At 41.6% G+C, this 15821-nt stretch overlaps 1 long non-coding RNA gene and 1 pseudogene across 3 annotated transcripts; both read left to right on the top strand.

The window, feature by feature from the left end:
* The first annotated feature begins 6664 nt into the window (after window positions 1-6664).
* LOC123090008 (uncharacterized) lies at window positions 6665-12371 on the top strand. Of its 3 annotated transcripts, XR_006442421.1 has the most exons (8): window positions 6665-7222; window positions 7598-7804; window positions 8349-8425; window positions 8678-8993; window positions 9386-9501; window positions 9619-9803; window positions 10566-10744; window positions 12063-12371. It is a non-coding gene; the product is annotated as an uncharacterized lncRNA (long non-coding RNA). The 3 variants fall into 3 exon arrangements; XR_006442419.1 differs by having other exon boundaries at window positions 9386-9803; XR_006442420.1 differs by lacking the exon at window positions 8349-8425 and having other exon boundaries at window positions 9386-9803.
* Window positions 12372-14706: 2335 nt separating this feature from the next.
* LOC123078157 (uncharacterized) lies at window positions 14707-15200 on the top strand (annotated as a pseudogene).
* Window positions 15201-15821: the final 621 nt, after the last annotated feature.

The following is a 15821-nucleotide window of genomic DNA, read 5'->3' as shown; positions in this document are numbered from 1 at the left end:
TATGGATAAAAAACTAAAGATGACAATACTTGAATCTATGCATTATGCCTAGCCAGGGGCATAAAACGATAGCGCTTGTTGGCAGGCAACCCAATGATTTTTTTTTATTTTTTCCCTTTTCTTTCTGCTCTTGAGCGTTTGCACAATTGTTCTACTGTTATGATTGTGTTTTTTATGTTTTAGTTAGTTTTTGTGCCAAATAAACCTTTGGGATCATGTTGGGCGATAGTTCATTTGATCTTGTTGAAAAACAGAAACATTTGTGCATAGTAACAGAATTTTGTAAAATCACAGAATCACAGAAGCGTGATAAATTCCTGAGTTTTATACACAAGATTGATATAGGAATTGCCTATCTTGTCCTAATTTCTCAGAATTTTTGGAGTTACAGAAGTATGGACAAAGTCCAGATTACTATGGACTATTCTGTTTTTGACAGATTCTGTTTTCATTGCGTTGTGTGCTTATTTTGATGAATCCATGGATTGTATCGGGGGGTACAAGCCATGGTAAAGTTGAAATACAATAGATATAATGCAATAATAAAATATGAATTGGTTTGCAATAGTACTTAGAGTAGTGATTTGCTTTATTATACTAACCGATCTCGTGAAGGTTTTGTTAAGTTTTGTGTGATTGAAGTTTTCAAGTTTTGAGTGAGATCATGATGGATGAAGGAATAAGGAGTGAAAAGAGCCTAAGATTGGGGATTCCCATGGCACCCCAAGTTAATATTAAAGGAGAACCAATCAACTAATCTTGGGGATGCCCCAGAAGGCATCCCCTCTTTCTTCTAATGACCATCAGTATTTTACTTGGAGCTATATTTTTATTCGTCACATATCATGAGTTTTGCTTGGAACGTCTTTTATTATATGAGTCATTGCTTATTTTTATTTTTATTTTGTGTCAAGTATCCTTGCCGAACACACCTATTTGAGAGAGTCAAAATTATGCTATGATTTGTTAGAATTGCTCTATATGCTTCATTTAAATTTTTTGATCTATGGAATTGCTCTAGTGCTTCAGTTATATCTTTTTGAGCATGGTGTGCTTTAATATTTTTTTAAGAAATGCTCTCATGCTTCACTTAGATTTATTTGAGAGTTGGTAAATTTTTGAAGAAATTCTCTCATGCTTCACTTATATTATTTTGAGAGACGAAATTTTTTATGCTAATGTCCTTCACTTAGATTTGTTTGAGCTTGTCAAAAGCAATTGCAATATATGAAACTAGTCCCAAAGTGATAGATATTCAAGATTTATATAATAAAAACTTTCATGAAGATCATTGGAAAAAATAAACTTGTTTCTTTCTAATAGTTTTGAGATATGATGATAGTGATATGTGAGTCATGTTGGTGAGTAATTATGCTTTAGTAAGAATATTTGTGTTACGGTTTGTGATTCCTATGCAAGAAATCCAATAGCTATGCAATGAAATTACATCCTACTTGTGGTGCATTAATCGGTGTTAGTTATGCTCAATGCTCGCTTATGTGATTTTTCGTTTCTTGGTTGGTTTCTTCTCAATATTTTTGCTAACCTCCACTTGTACTAAGTAGAAATACTACTTGTGTATCCAAAATCTTTAAACCCAGTTTTTCCATATGAGCCCACCAAACCTACCTATATGTGGTATTTCCGTATCGTTCTAAGCAAATCTGTATGTGCCATATCTAATTTTCAAAATGAATTTCCTTTTTTTGTGCCTGTACCTCTCATATGCATGAAGCGGTAGGGGGTGGCCAATATTTTCCATGTTAGATGTGTTATTCTCAAGATGAGTGTTTATTCACTTGTCATTGCACGAGAGTACGGCGGTAATAGGGATGCCCTGTCCTGAAATGAACAGGAAATTTACTTTATCTTGTCAAATAATAAATTCCTTGGAAAATGTTGGTATGGAGGGCACCCGTGAATACGGGTAGCCATGGATTATGAAAGAATGGTGGAAAAAGGAATAAACTTTATTTTCTGTTTGAGAACCGCCTATGATATATCTATCATGCAAAGTGTTGGGAATTACTCGGTCATTTTTGTTGATGGGAAAAGTACGTCTGTCAAAAAAATTTATCTCTCAATTTAAGCATTGAGCTCTGGCACCTCCACAAATCCCTACTTGCCTCTGCGAAGGCCTATCTATTTACTTTATGACATTTTTATTTTTATTCGACTCTCCATCTTCTCTTATAAATCACCAGCTAAGGGGCACTATGATCGTACTTGAGCATTGGATGTAGCTAATATGCGAGTGTTTTTCATGAAGGGATCAATGATTGAGCATGATGGGCTAGGGATAACTTTCTTTAGTGTTGATATTTTGAAAGATATGGTTGCTTGTTGATATGCTTGAGTATTGAAATCTTCATGTCAAAACTAGAGTATTGCTTTGAACCATATAAAAGTCCAAATGCCCATGCTAAAAAAGAAAAGAATATGTGAGGAACATGTTAGGCAGCATTCCACATCAAAAATTCTATTTTTATCATTTACCTACTCAAGGACGAGTAGGAACTAAGCTTGGGGATGCTGATACGTGTCCAACATATCTATAATTTTTGCTTGTTCCATGTTGTTATATTATCATTCTTGGATATTTTACAATCATTTTATAACAACTTTGTATCATTTTTGGGACTAACCTATTGACATAGTGCCCAGTGCCAGTTGATGTTTTTTGCTTGTTTTTTTACTTCGTAGAATATCAGTACCAAACGGTCACTCTGTGCATTTTAAAACCGAACCGAAAAACCATACCAAAAATAAACCGAATCGAACCAATTTTATGGTTTTATGGTTTCTGGTTTTCGTATCGTATGAACTTTGGCCTTTATGGTATATACCGAAAAATCGAACGATTTACCGAATAAGCCGAATTAAAAATAAATTTATATTTCTTGAGACAAACAACCATACAAGTTATCATTTTCTAGTACATGAGTCAAATTCACTACCAAGCACGAAATTTTTTTCTTGTACCATAGTCATTTTTTCTTGAAAAAATACTAAGCACGTTGGCAACAATCAAGGGACGAATCCATTCATGCATATATATATGCAGCCCGTCTATTCTGCTAATATTAGCAGAATAAAATTCTGATAACACTTCCGCACTGCACACTCAACGCAAGTGCACCTCATTGTTTGAACCTAGTGTGCTGCATAACTCAAGCGAGTGAACTTCGTGTCGAAAAAAACTGCACGTATTGTTTTTTGGTATTGTTTTCGCTCTAGTTTTTTAACCTCTTATCGGAACAACGTGTATAATATACCATTGGAAAGCTTTGGATTAGGCGCAACTTTGCCATGTTGAACATTTTTCGAGATTCCACGCGGTTTAAGAGATGTTTCAAAAACGGTGCGGCGGATGACGAGTGGCAGCGAGCGTATTTTCGTGTTTTTTTCTAAACCGCTCATCGGAATAAAGCAAATGATACGCCATTGGAAAGATATCATCGAGGCGCATCTTTTCCATATTTATTATTTTCTCTAATTCCTTACGGTTTAAGAGCAGTTTCAAATTTATTAAATCGCGGAATTACGTTTTTTCAATTTTTTTGCAATTTTCGGTACTGTTTTCACTCTAGTTTTTGAACCGTTTGTCGAAATGAGGCATGTAATACGTCCTTGGAAAGCTATGGACAAGGAGCAACTTTCGTATGTAGAAATGGTTTTGAGATTCCTTAGGGTTTAAGTTAATTTTGAAAATGGTGCGGCGGGCGACGAGTGGCATCGGTTGTTTTGGCGAAATTTTTACAAACTGCTCGTTGAAATGATTCAAATGATATGCCGTTGAAAAGATATCGATGAGATGGAACTTTTTCATGTAGAACACACTCTCTAATTCCTTACGGTTTAAGAGCAGTTTCAAAATTAGTGAAAAGTGGACATTGTTTTTTCGCGACACCAAAATCGTCGTCGGACAGAAGAACGCACTGCTTCAAACTGAAAACCGCACTGCAACAGACAGTCAAGGGCACTGCATCATTTCTTTTTGATATAGTGAGCTGCATCGCTTCCTTTTTGCAATGAAAAAGTAAACTACACTTTGTTTCTTCCTTATTAAATGTAGTGAACCACAAGACTCCTCGAAGTGGGCTGCATCCATCAAATTTTTCTCTTGAAAAGTGACCCATTTAGAATGCTTTTTGAAATGAACTTCTCAACAAATATTTTGTACACAAAATACATCATATCCCAATCACATACTTTCGATAGACACACAAAAAACCCACAAATAACAAACTAAACTGCATGCCCGTTTTGCTCTCAGCTGCACGCCGCACACGCCGCACATGAGGGATCAACTGCACTGCAATCACGCGGCCGGTGAACCACATGATGTGGACCGGCGAACTGCACGACGCGTTGGGGGAGAGCTCACCGGCACACGAGCCGTGAAATATGAAAAAGCAACAAGTGAACCACTGAGTATGGCACAACGAACAACATTACTTTTTCAATAATTACAAAAAGAGACCTTGGAAATTTTACATAGCAAGCATCAAACAAAATAAAGAAGAAAGTCGGACTCAGTGAACAACATAGACCACACGGACATGCATGCACCTTCTCAAACTGCATTGTGGTATGGCTGGTTGCTGAACTGCAACAGGCTCCCGCCCAACCTGCACACATCGCCTGACTGCACTTCACATCCACACACACACACACGACTGCTTCAAGCACACACCAGCTGGCCACAAGAAAGCTATTTTCACTAGATGATAGAAAGCCCAACGCAAAAGATGTGTTGATATGGCATACTGAAACGGGGTGCACTGCACCATGACCAGAGTGCACTACTGCTCCCACCGGAGTGCACTACCGCCCCCGAACTCCCCTTATGGGAGCTGCTCACCCCCCTGATGTGGGCTGCAAGCTGCAACGAAGTGGTCCGCAGCAGAGAGGAATCGGTTCAGAAGAAAAAACTAACACTTGGTCATGGGCATGAGGCAAACCTGCAGTTAGTAGCAAAAGCGATGATGCCAGACCGCCACCTACAACTGTGCTCCCGTAGCTACTATGACCACTGCCGATGGAGGCCCTTGCCGGGAGACCCAAGCACCTGGGAGGTGGGCTGCAACACAACAGTTGTGCACTGCACGCGCATGTGGGTGGAAGTTGGATGGTATGGCACTAACCGCCGCCCGCCAGAAGTGCAGTCCGTCGAGTAGCCATAGGAAGCAGTCAGCCGCAACACACATTGTCGTGGTTGGTGGAGGACGCTGGAAGACACGGGATGTCTTCTCCCCTCGATCTAGCTCTCTGCCGCGAGGACGATGGACCGGGGCTGGATCGGCCCGCCAACTCCAGGCTACGCGAGATGGTGAGCACCGGCAGGAGGTTGACTGGATCCGGGTGTGGCGGCGTAGCAAGATCCTCCCTGGATCCAGCAAGGAAGATGGACGGAGACATGAGGCTCGGCTGGATCCGTGGGTGCCAGGCTCGGCCCGATTCGAGGGCGCAAGGATCCGTCGGGACGGTGGGGTTGGGGCGGCTCCATCACGCCAGTGGTCTCCGGGGTCGATGTGATCTGTCGAGGGCGGTGGTGTAACTGGTGCGGCGGCTCACGGCGGGAGGGAGACGGCGAGCAGGGAAGTGGCACCGCGCGGGAGCGGGGCGGCCCGGCGGTGCGGCCCGGCGGTGCGGGAGGGGGCCGGCGCGTCTACGCGCTACGGCGCGGCGCAGCCCGGCGGCGCGGCGCAGGAGGGGGGCAGCCCGGCGACGCGGGATGGGGTGGCATAGTGGAGAAGGTAGGCGGCGCCGCCTGAGAAGGTGGGTAGGGTAGGGCGTGCCATGCCGGAGAAGGTGTGTAGGGAGGTGGGGCGCGGCGCGGGGAGGGAGGTGGTGGTGGGTGGCGTGACCGAAGATGGTGGGGCAGGGAGGTGCGGCACGGTGCTGGGAGGGAGGTGGCTGGCTGGGGTCATGGGGAGAGTGGGAGGATAAGGTGGGGTGTGGTTTTTTTTTGTCCAATGCAGTTCGTTTGTTTGTTTTGTGGGGTTAGTTTCTAGCTACGGGTCAGCTCGATGATGTTAGCAGAATAAGAGGGTGTTAGCAGAATAAGGTCTTAAGGGGGTGTTATCATAACCCACCCTATATATATAGGACAAATATTTCCTACAAGCAGTGGTAGTTATCACCACTTACCTTTTATATGTTGTATGTAGTATCTGTCAAAATTGAGAGTATGTACGTGTAGTATGTAGTATATAACAATGATTATATAATATATATACTATTTTTTAGGTAGTACATACCATGTTTTGAGTATACTTTTTTTTACGTATAAATATGTACACATTTCACAAATATAACAAAAACTATGGGTTCATATGTAATTTTTTTATGTAACTTGTTTTGAAATATCTTAGATATAGTATACCAATATATTAAAAATGATAAAGTAAAATATATAGTATCAAATGGTAGTATATGAGACATATGGGGTAACTACCACCGGGTGGTAGGATGAATTTTCCATATATATATATATATATATATATATATATATATATATATATATATATATATATATATATATATAGGACATGGCTATTTTGGCTATTTTGTTACTAGTAACAGAATAATATTCTGTTACTCCCGGCCCTATAAGGAACGAGCGATCGCAAGACCGAAAGCCCACCAAATCTTCCCAGGCCCGAAACGACAAAATGGTGCCGCGCTGGAGCCCTGTGAGACCCCATCGTTCCGGTCCTCCCCGCCGCCGCCCGACTCCCTCCAGCGCGCCTCCGCCCAGCTCCTTCCCCAGCGCGCCTCCACCCAGCTTCTTCCCCAGCGCGCCACCGCCCGACTCCCTCACAGCGCGCCTCCGCCCAACTCCTTCCCCAGCGCGCCGCTGCCCGACTCCCTCCCAGCGCACCTCCGCCGAGCTCCTCCCCCAGCGCGCCGCCGCCCGACTCCCTCCCAGCGCGCCCGTGCCGCAATCTCCCTGTCCCCCGTTGTCGCGCCACCATCTCCCCTAGTCGCCGCAGCACCGCCATCTCCCCTGGTCGCCGCAGCCACGCGGCCATCTCACATGCCCCCACCCGTCGCGCCGCCATCTCGCCTGGCTCCGGTCACGCCGTTCACCACCGGTGCCCCTGCTGTGCTATATCCTCCCGTCGGTGGGGCTCCGTCGCTGCATCAGCCGTTCACTGCCGCTACCCGGGTCGTTTAACGGGCATACGACAAGCAGGTCGACGCCACAGCTTAGGAGGTTGCCTCCTTTCCCTCCCTCCACATCGTTCTCCATTCAATCTCAAGTTGTTTCTGTGCAAAAAAATGGATGCTCCATGTGTTCTTGTTGAAATGCTATGAGAAACCGAATCTTTTATGTTGTTTTGTAGGAGTATTTGGTAAAATGCAGTAAAGCAAGTTTCCTTTTTTGAGAGATACATATCATGTGAAGCAGTTAAATGTTTTGTTAGAAAACCAGTTTGGTTGTGCTGATATGATGCTAGAATTTTGATTCAGAGAAGCCGAAGTGGGTTTTTTATGTTGCATTTTTTATATCAGAATAATTCACACACTAACTTCTTTGACATTCAAATTTCTTTTTCATGAAGTTCATAGTTTTGTGTCCATGGTGTAGATTCGCCGATGCTCCTCCTTCTCGGCTAGTGGGCCAACACGGCTGTCCTCATGGTGGCCTCCCTCCGACGATCTGAGGTGCCCTCATGGCCTCCTCTACTTCCTACATAACAGTCACGGTGGCCCTCCCCCACCTACTACTTGTCATCATCGATCTCGACAACGAAGGGGGGCCAAAATAAACGTGAACCTCACCGCCCTCTTCATGGTAATGATTCCTTACCGCTGCTACAATTCTATACTTATTGTTCAGTAGTACTAGTACTGATCAAATATGAGTTGATTGAAAAATGGAGTTGATTCTTCTCTCTGTTGCATGCTAGTTGTTTGTGCAAATTCGTAAGTGCCGACTGCTATGACATTAGGTGATCCAATTTTGAAAAGTTCACTCCATCTGCATGTGCAAGTTCAAAGAATTATCGTAGGCAAGTTTAGAAGTTTGGTTTCGTTGGACAAAAGTATGATTTTCTATCAGTATTTTGTATGATTCGTTTGCCTCAGCTAAAAATAAAAAATTAGACAAAAAATAATTTTGTTTACTGCCGGTAATTCTCTCTCCACCCTACTGTATGTTTTGGTTGATGAACAAGTATGGGCAAAATATCTTGTACAGGGCAAGTTCAAAAAATAAACCGCGGCAATTTCAAAATGAAAATGTGGCAAAAACAAAAAGGGAGTTCGGAAGTAGGAATTTGGATGTATCTGCCATTTTTCTTTTTTGTGCTCAGGTTTACATGAAAATACACTTTTAGTTTCAGGAATTGAAGAATTTTTTAGGAAGAAATAGCCTTTTGAGCTACTGTTGATGGCTGGCATTTGTGCCCCGAAGGTATTTGTGCTTTTCGTAAAATAGAAAAGTTGCATTTCATAATTCACCTATCTAAATCTGATTTTGGCCACTTCTGTTCCTATGTTCTTTCTAGCAAACAAGATGTTGTGTTAATCTATATGAGAGCTTCTAAATACAGTAGTAGTTTCATAAAATGTCATTGTGTTACAAAAATGCACAAACTATTGTGTTTTTTGGTACCTCATGGCAGTGTGTAGCTGATGCATGTTGTTCTTTGGTACATGTCTTCAGTACGAGTTTGGAAGGCCAGTAAGTTCTACTTATGGCATAAGCCAACGGAGCATCGATCGAAGAAGGCCGAGGTATCTCGTGCCAGCTCCGGGCATCGCCGGAGGCCCTACCTGTTCTTCCACCGCCCTGCGCACTCACCGTCGAGCCTATCCATGCACAGCTCTGGTAGCCCAGCGTCACAATACACAGTGGCCGGTGGAGCAGCTCCCTCCTCTCAGCTGCTCAATGGCTTGCAAAGGCGTGAGATTGCTAGGAGTTCAACATGCAGAACCGTACATGTCCATGTTCCTGCACCTCCAAGCAAACTCCAGTGAAGGTGTGACCAGTTCAGTGAGATAAGATAAGCATTTTTCAAATTATTAATTATGTGCAGTGCACCACAGGAATAAAATTCAACTTTCCTATATTTCTGCAGTTCTATGATTGGAAAAGTTTGTGTTTGGTTTATTTTCATTGAACTACAGTTGAAAATGCCAAAATGCCTGCTGTAAAAAATGAAATGTTTGCATTATTTTTTAACATAATGTGACAAATCAGTTTACTTTCTCAGTTCAGCTAGTCTTCCTCTTCAAGTTCGATCCCATCCTGTTCTCTAAAATGTTAATATGGTAGTTGTATTATACTCATGTCCTACATGGTTCGATCTGAGATGTAGGATCAAAGTGTTTCAGTGTGTGCTCAAATGTTGGTTTGCTGATCCTTATGCAGGTAATTACACAAGTGAAGATCCATCCGACACCAAGGGCCGAATTAATAAAATATTGCTGGCGACTTGCTCCCATGCCATGGATATTTGAGCCCCTCGAGCTTGTTGTTGCACAATGGTGATTTTCACTACTGGCTGTGCGTGCGCATTGGTGTGCTGTAGAGTGATGTGAAACACTCAAGTCAATTTCACATTAACTATCTTGTCACACACTCAGTTCAATTTCTTGATTTAGTTTCAGTTCAAAGACTGCGAATGTTTGTTGCCTAACGCCACATGGTGGTAAGCTTATTTCATGAGTTTCCTGATGCAAATTCCCCTGGCCACCCTCGCGCCACCGCAACGCTGAGGCCGTTCACCGCCGGTGCCATAGTGCGTTCACTGCCGATAGACGAGGCCGTTCAATGAAGCAGCGATGAGGTATTGCCTTCCCCATTCATGTTTTCATGTATCTTTGTATTTTTTTAGTTCATCTACTTGCCGATCGTAAATTCAATTTCATTTGTGTTTCCAAGTTCTCGGTATAGCACAACATGGTATTTGTATTCTGTTCAGTTCATCTACTTGCCGGTCGTAAATCCAATTACATCTGTTTTTTCATGTTCTTCCTATAGTATGAAACGATTTGGAGATGCGCATCAGAGTTTGAGCTATAGCAGTTTTATGCGTTCAAACTTTCTAATTTCTTATACTGAATCGAGACAGAAAGTTTTCAATGCTCGATCAGGTCGGTGATTTCTATTTTCATGTTCTCCTTTGCTGAATACAGGTAAAGAAAAATGTTCTGACCAGTCAACGCCGAATCATGATCTTGATTAGTGCCAGAGATTCACTTCAACTATTTACATGCGAAGCTTGGCTAACTAACAGAACTATAAGTTCATCACTATGACTTGTCTTTTGCATATTTCAGTCAAACATCATGTACTATTGGTAGCTAATCTCAGTAACTTGTTTCCTCGTTTTGCTATCATACTATGCTCAGTAGGAAGAGTCTTTAGTGCCTATATGCATGTTTCAGTTTTCCCATAGCAAAAATTTCATGCTTGCAAACTTTGTATGTTCATACATAGAAACTTAATAAGTTCAGAAAAATTCAAAACAAAAAGATGTTGACTGTACATTGCTAACAATTCAGTTGCTCATACCCGAAGCCTTGATCTTTTATTTTTATCACAATAGGGGGCTATAAGATGTTGACTGTCATTGCCCTTCCAAACATGTCGTTGGTGTCAAACCATTCGCAGTGAGTTTCAGTCCATAGGCTGCTCGTGATCCTTGCTCCGTCAGTTCCACTTCGTTGGCGCCATCAGTCCACAGGAGTAGGGGCGGCGTGGCCGTCAACAAACAAGAATAGAAAGGTATGTGCTTGGAAAACTTAAAATTATATACACATTTGGGCAACACAAGTTGTAGCTTCTTTCAAATTTCAAAATGAAAGATATTCAGTTCAATTTGTTCTAGCAAAAACATGTGTGTGACCTTGGCAGCATGTCTACGCACTATCTAGTGCAGAAAAAATGTCCAACGTAGTCCAACGCGCCGCTGTCGCCTACCCCCTGCCTCGGAGCGCAGCTGGTCTATAAGTTCAACATGTATAAACCTATAAGTTCATACAAAACAGAAAACAACATAAACAAAAATAATGAAACACAAAAAACCCATGGAATTCACAGGGAAAAGATAACAAGTTCTAAGGAAATAAATGTAGGAGTTCATGTTTCAAAACAAATGAAGTATTTGGGAAGTAAAAATGAAGTATTTCAAAGTATAGAAATCTCTTTAGGTTTCTTTGGGAACTTCTAAAGTTACTGAACATGAACTTGCTTGGTTACACAAAAATGAAACTGATTGTGCAAGTCACTTAGAATGTGTTTGAACTTGTTATGGGAACTCATGACTTGTTATGACTAAATGGGAGAAACTGGTGCCGAATGGGCCCCTGGGAGCTAGTCCAACCCGCTCGCAGACTCGAGGGCATGCCGGTTTATTTCCAACGAAACCCTATGTACAATCAGTCTGCTCGTTTGATAAGAAAGAAGACAACATAGAAGTTATGGTTGAAGCAAGTCCCTCCGTCCAGTTATGTTCGATTTTTATGATAGTAGTTCAAAATGAGGGGGATATATTGTATAACTTTTCTGGACTTGTGCCCAGGCTACTCCAATGCTTTATTGGATTTGGTACCATTAGGTACCAAAATTTGAACTAAGAACTCTATGAACTCCTGGACATGTTCATAAAGTATTCCTGGACTGAAAACTCTCTGAACTCCTAGACTTGTTCATAGAGTATTGTTGGAGAACTCTCAGTAGTTCTAGTATTATAGTGTGTGTTTTGAACTAAGAGATATACTCTATGAACTTTCTGTACTTTTTGGACTTGAAGCATTTTGTTCTCCTATATTAAATCAAGTGCATATATGAAATCTTGAACAAAATGCTCTATGGACTCTTGGACTGTATTGTTGGAGAACTGTTGTTTGGTACCTAATGGAATTTGCACATGAAGCATTTTGTTCTCAGTTTTTGGGTCAGTGTTTGCTTCCTATATTGCATAGCTGTTGTAGTGACCATAGGAATTTATTCGAATAATTTAATAATGTTTTGTAGCTCACCTCTAATTTGTTTCTTTCTACTGCTCTTTCCACTAACAATTTTGTTTCTCTCTATACTGCAGCACGAGGGAGGTTTGGACGGATGCCGATCACTAGCCCACTATGTCGACGCTGATCACGAAGGACACCAGCATGTTGAGGATGAAGTACATAACGCAGGCAATGAGGATGACCAAAACATGGAATCCGTACACAAAGCGGCAGCTGCAAGTTCAAATTTTCTGTCTATGGTGATTTGATTGCTACTTCTTAAAGAAAAGTGTACATGACAGTTAGATGTTTGTACAAGAAAGGAAAAATTGTTTGAATTAAAAATATTGATCAGTTCGATAGTGCTCTCTCTCCTGCATATTTTGGTTGATGTCCATGAATAGAGAAAAAATGTATGGGGATGTTTAATCATTACTAGCATGTAAGTTCAAAAAATAAAACATAGTTGGTTCATCTATAAAACATTTATTCGGGTAAAAAGTTATTTTTGTTTAGCTACACAAACCATGTAGGTTCGACGATGATGGTACCATAAGTTCGGACAAGAAACAAATATGAATTAAAACAGAAAACTTTCACTTCTATAAGTTCAAGTGCTCATCCACACTCCGAATTCAAGTTGGTAAAAGCTCAAAACGGTAAAAGTTCAAGTCGCAAAACAAAAGAAGTCCAGAACACCATTGTAAAAAAATGACTCTAAAAAAAGAAACACACAAAACAATTTCGTTTTATTAAAAATCATTCAGTTCAAACTGTATAAACTATGCATTTTCGGGCATGATGATACCATTGAGAAGTTACGAGGAAAATTATATTGAAAATACAAAGTAAAGTCTAGTGTGTGAAAACACGCTCAGTACAAAACCATACAGACATGCGTTCAAGTACTCTTTTTTGGAACCATTCAAAACTAATTTGGAAAATACCTTAGTACAAACACACAAATAGATCCGTACAAGTACTTTGTTTTTCTACCGGAAAAACAGAACAATGGGTCTCACCGTATTCAAAATTACTCTTCAACGGTTATGAATTTGAGAAAACGTTCAACATGACTAAGTTTTGCATTTTGAATTCAAGAAAATCCTAAGATCAGTACAAACTCATAAGGAGATCAGTACGAGTTCAAGTGATCAACCCCTAAACATTTTATTTTAAAAAGCTCATTCAGTTCAACGATATAAATCATGCAAGTTCGGGGACGATAATACCATGAACCGTTGAAAAAAGTTACGAGGATAACCATACAGAAAAAACAGAGTAAAGTCTATCTGTGAAAATACGCTTAGTACAAAACCATACGGACATCCGTTCATACTCTTTTTTTGGTACCTTTCAAAATTACTCTATGAAAAATACATCAGCACAAACGCACACGTAGATCAGTACAAGTACTCTGTTTTTTCTGATGGAAAAACAGCACGATGGGTCTCACCTTAATCCAAATTACTCTTCAACGATTTCGAAAATTTGAGAAAATGTTCAACATGACTAAGTTTCGTATTTTCGATATCTTTCCAACAGTATATTATTTGCCTCATTTCAACAAACTTTTAAAAAAATCATGTTCGAAATCAAATTTGACCATATTCGAATTCGTTTTTAAACCGTCAGAAGTTTGAAAGACATTTCAATAAGAAAAAGTTGCGCATTTTCCATAGCTTTCCAACACCGTATCATTTGCATCAATCCGACAAACCGTTTGCAAAAAACCACGAAAATACGTTTCACCCAAAATTTAACCGTTTTTCAAATTACTTTTAAATGGTAGAGAATTAGAAAAAGCATTACATATATGGAAGATGCGGATTTTCACGAGCTTTCCAACGCCACATTATTTGCTCAATACCGACAAACCATTTGAAAATTGAGTCCAAAATACGATTCACTTTTTCAGTTTTGAAAAAAACGGGTTTTTCAAAACTGCTCTTAAACCATAATGATTTTGTAAATCCGTTCAATATAATTGAAATATAGTTGTCGAGAGCTTTCCAATGATATATTACAGTCCCATTCCGACAAAAAAATTGCAAAAAAAATTTGAACTAAAGAAGACGATCTGTTAAACAGAACTGAAGCATCAGTTCAACCGCTCAATAATCATCAGTACAACCGCGTGAAACCGTCAGTTCAAGTAGGGTAAGAGAATAATATTCTGCTTCGCGAAACAAAATAGCCCATATATATATATATATATATATATATATATATATATATATATATATATAGGGTGGGTCTATTCTACAATTGATTGTAGAATAATATTCTACAATAGGCAAGCCCCTATATAAGGATCCCGAAAACAGATCCCCCGATCCCGCCGCCACCTCCCCACCCCTGATCCCGTACTCTCCCTCCTCAGCCCGTTGTTCGCCACCACCAGCTAGCTAGTCCAGCGCCACCGGAAGGCAGCCCACGGCCGCAGCAGTAGCACGCCTCGCCACCATCCTCAGCTTCGGGGACCACGCCGAGGAGGGCGCCGACGCCTTCCCGGAGCCGCAGTTGGACTACCAGCAAGAACACGACGACGACGACGCGGCGTCGGACACCAGTGGCGACAGCTTCGAGTTCGCGTTCACGCGGCCGCTGGCGCCGGCGGGCGGGGAGGCGCTGGCCGACAACCTCTTCGCGCACGTCCGCATCCTCTCGGCCTACCCGGTCTTCCATCGCCGCTAGGCCCACGACGACGGCGCCTCGGCCTCGCCCACCTCCACGATGGTGCCACCCTCACCGGACACGTACTGCGCGTGGGCGCCGCGGTCCGTGCTGGGGTCGCCCGCGCGCGAGCCGGCCGCCTTCCCCAAGAGCGCGTCCACGGGCACAGGCGAGGCCGTGAGCCGGTTTCGCCTGCGCGACATCCTCGGCTCCAGCGGCCGCTCCCACAATGATGGCAAGGAGAAGTTCCTCTTCCTCCAGCAGACCCCCGCCAAGCCCAAGCCCAGGACCAGCGCATTATGCGCCACCGCCGGAGGAGACAAGCGCGCCACCAATAAAACACAGGCGCAGCTGCAGCAGAAGCAGAGCAAGAAGAAGGGGGCGGTCACCGCTCCGACGGAGATGGACATGGCCACCATGCACAGGCTCTTCTACAGCAAGCCCGAGCCGCGGCCGGCCCCAGCGGCGAGAGGACGGCCAACACAAAAACGTCGTACCTGCCCTATCGGCGTCATACCTGCACATCTTTTATACTTGTTATAAGTAAATCATAAGCAGTACAAGAACCTCATAGAAAGAAATACAAAATATATTGCCATCAACAGTGCATAACATATATATAAAGAAGTACAAACTACATATTTAAAAAAAGATGCAGTATTACCATTTATTCATTTTGGGCGCAACCCACTGAAGTATCAACATTTATCAACAATTATCCGAGGGTTAAAAGAAGCGATTAAATAACATGTTTATTTTTATTATCGGGCAGTGCCATAAAACAATTATGGGAAGTACCACTAATTCATTATGAGCAGTACCGGTTATATAACTTGAGCAATACAAAACATTTTTATTACGTGGTGGTACTATTGAATCAATCTGGGCAATACAATTCATGTATTTTAACCAGTACAAAAACATTTTATTTTAGGCAGTACGAAACTTATATTTCACAAAAGTACAAAATACATGTCAAGGGGAGTTTAGTTCTGTGGAAATAATTTACGTGCAGTACAATTTATTCATTTTGAGCAATACAATTATTATTATTATTATTATTATTATTATTATTATTATTATTATTATTATTATTATTATTACTATTATTATTATTATCGGGCAGTACGAAACTCATATTCCACGGAAGTACAAGGTACATGTGAAGGGAATTT

This window comes from Triticum aestivum, chromosome 1B (genome assembly GCF_018294505.1).
Source record: "Triticum aestivum cultivar Chinese Spring chromosome 1B, IWGSC CS RefSeq v2.1, whole genome shotgun sequence".
Taxonomy (NCBI): domain Eukaryota; kingdom Viridiplantae; phylum Streptophyta; class Magnoliopsida; order Poales; family Poaceae; genus Triticum; species Triticum aestivum.
This window is presented reverse-complemented; position numbering and strand designations above follow the sequence as displayed.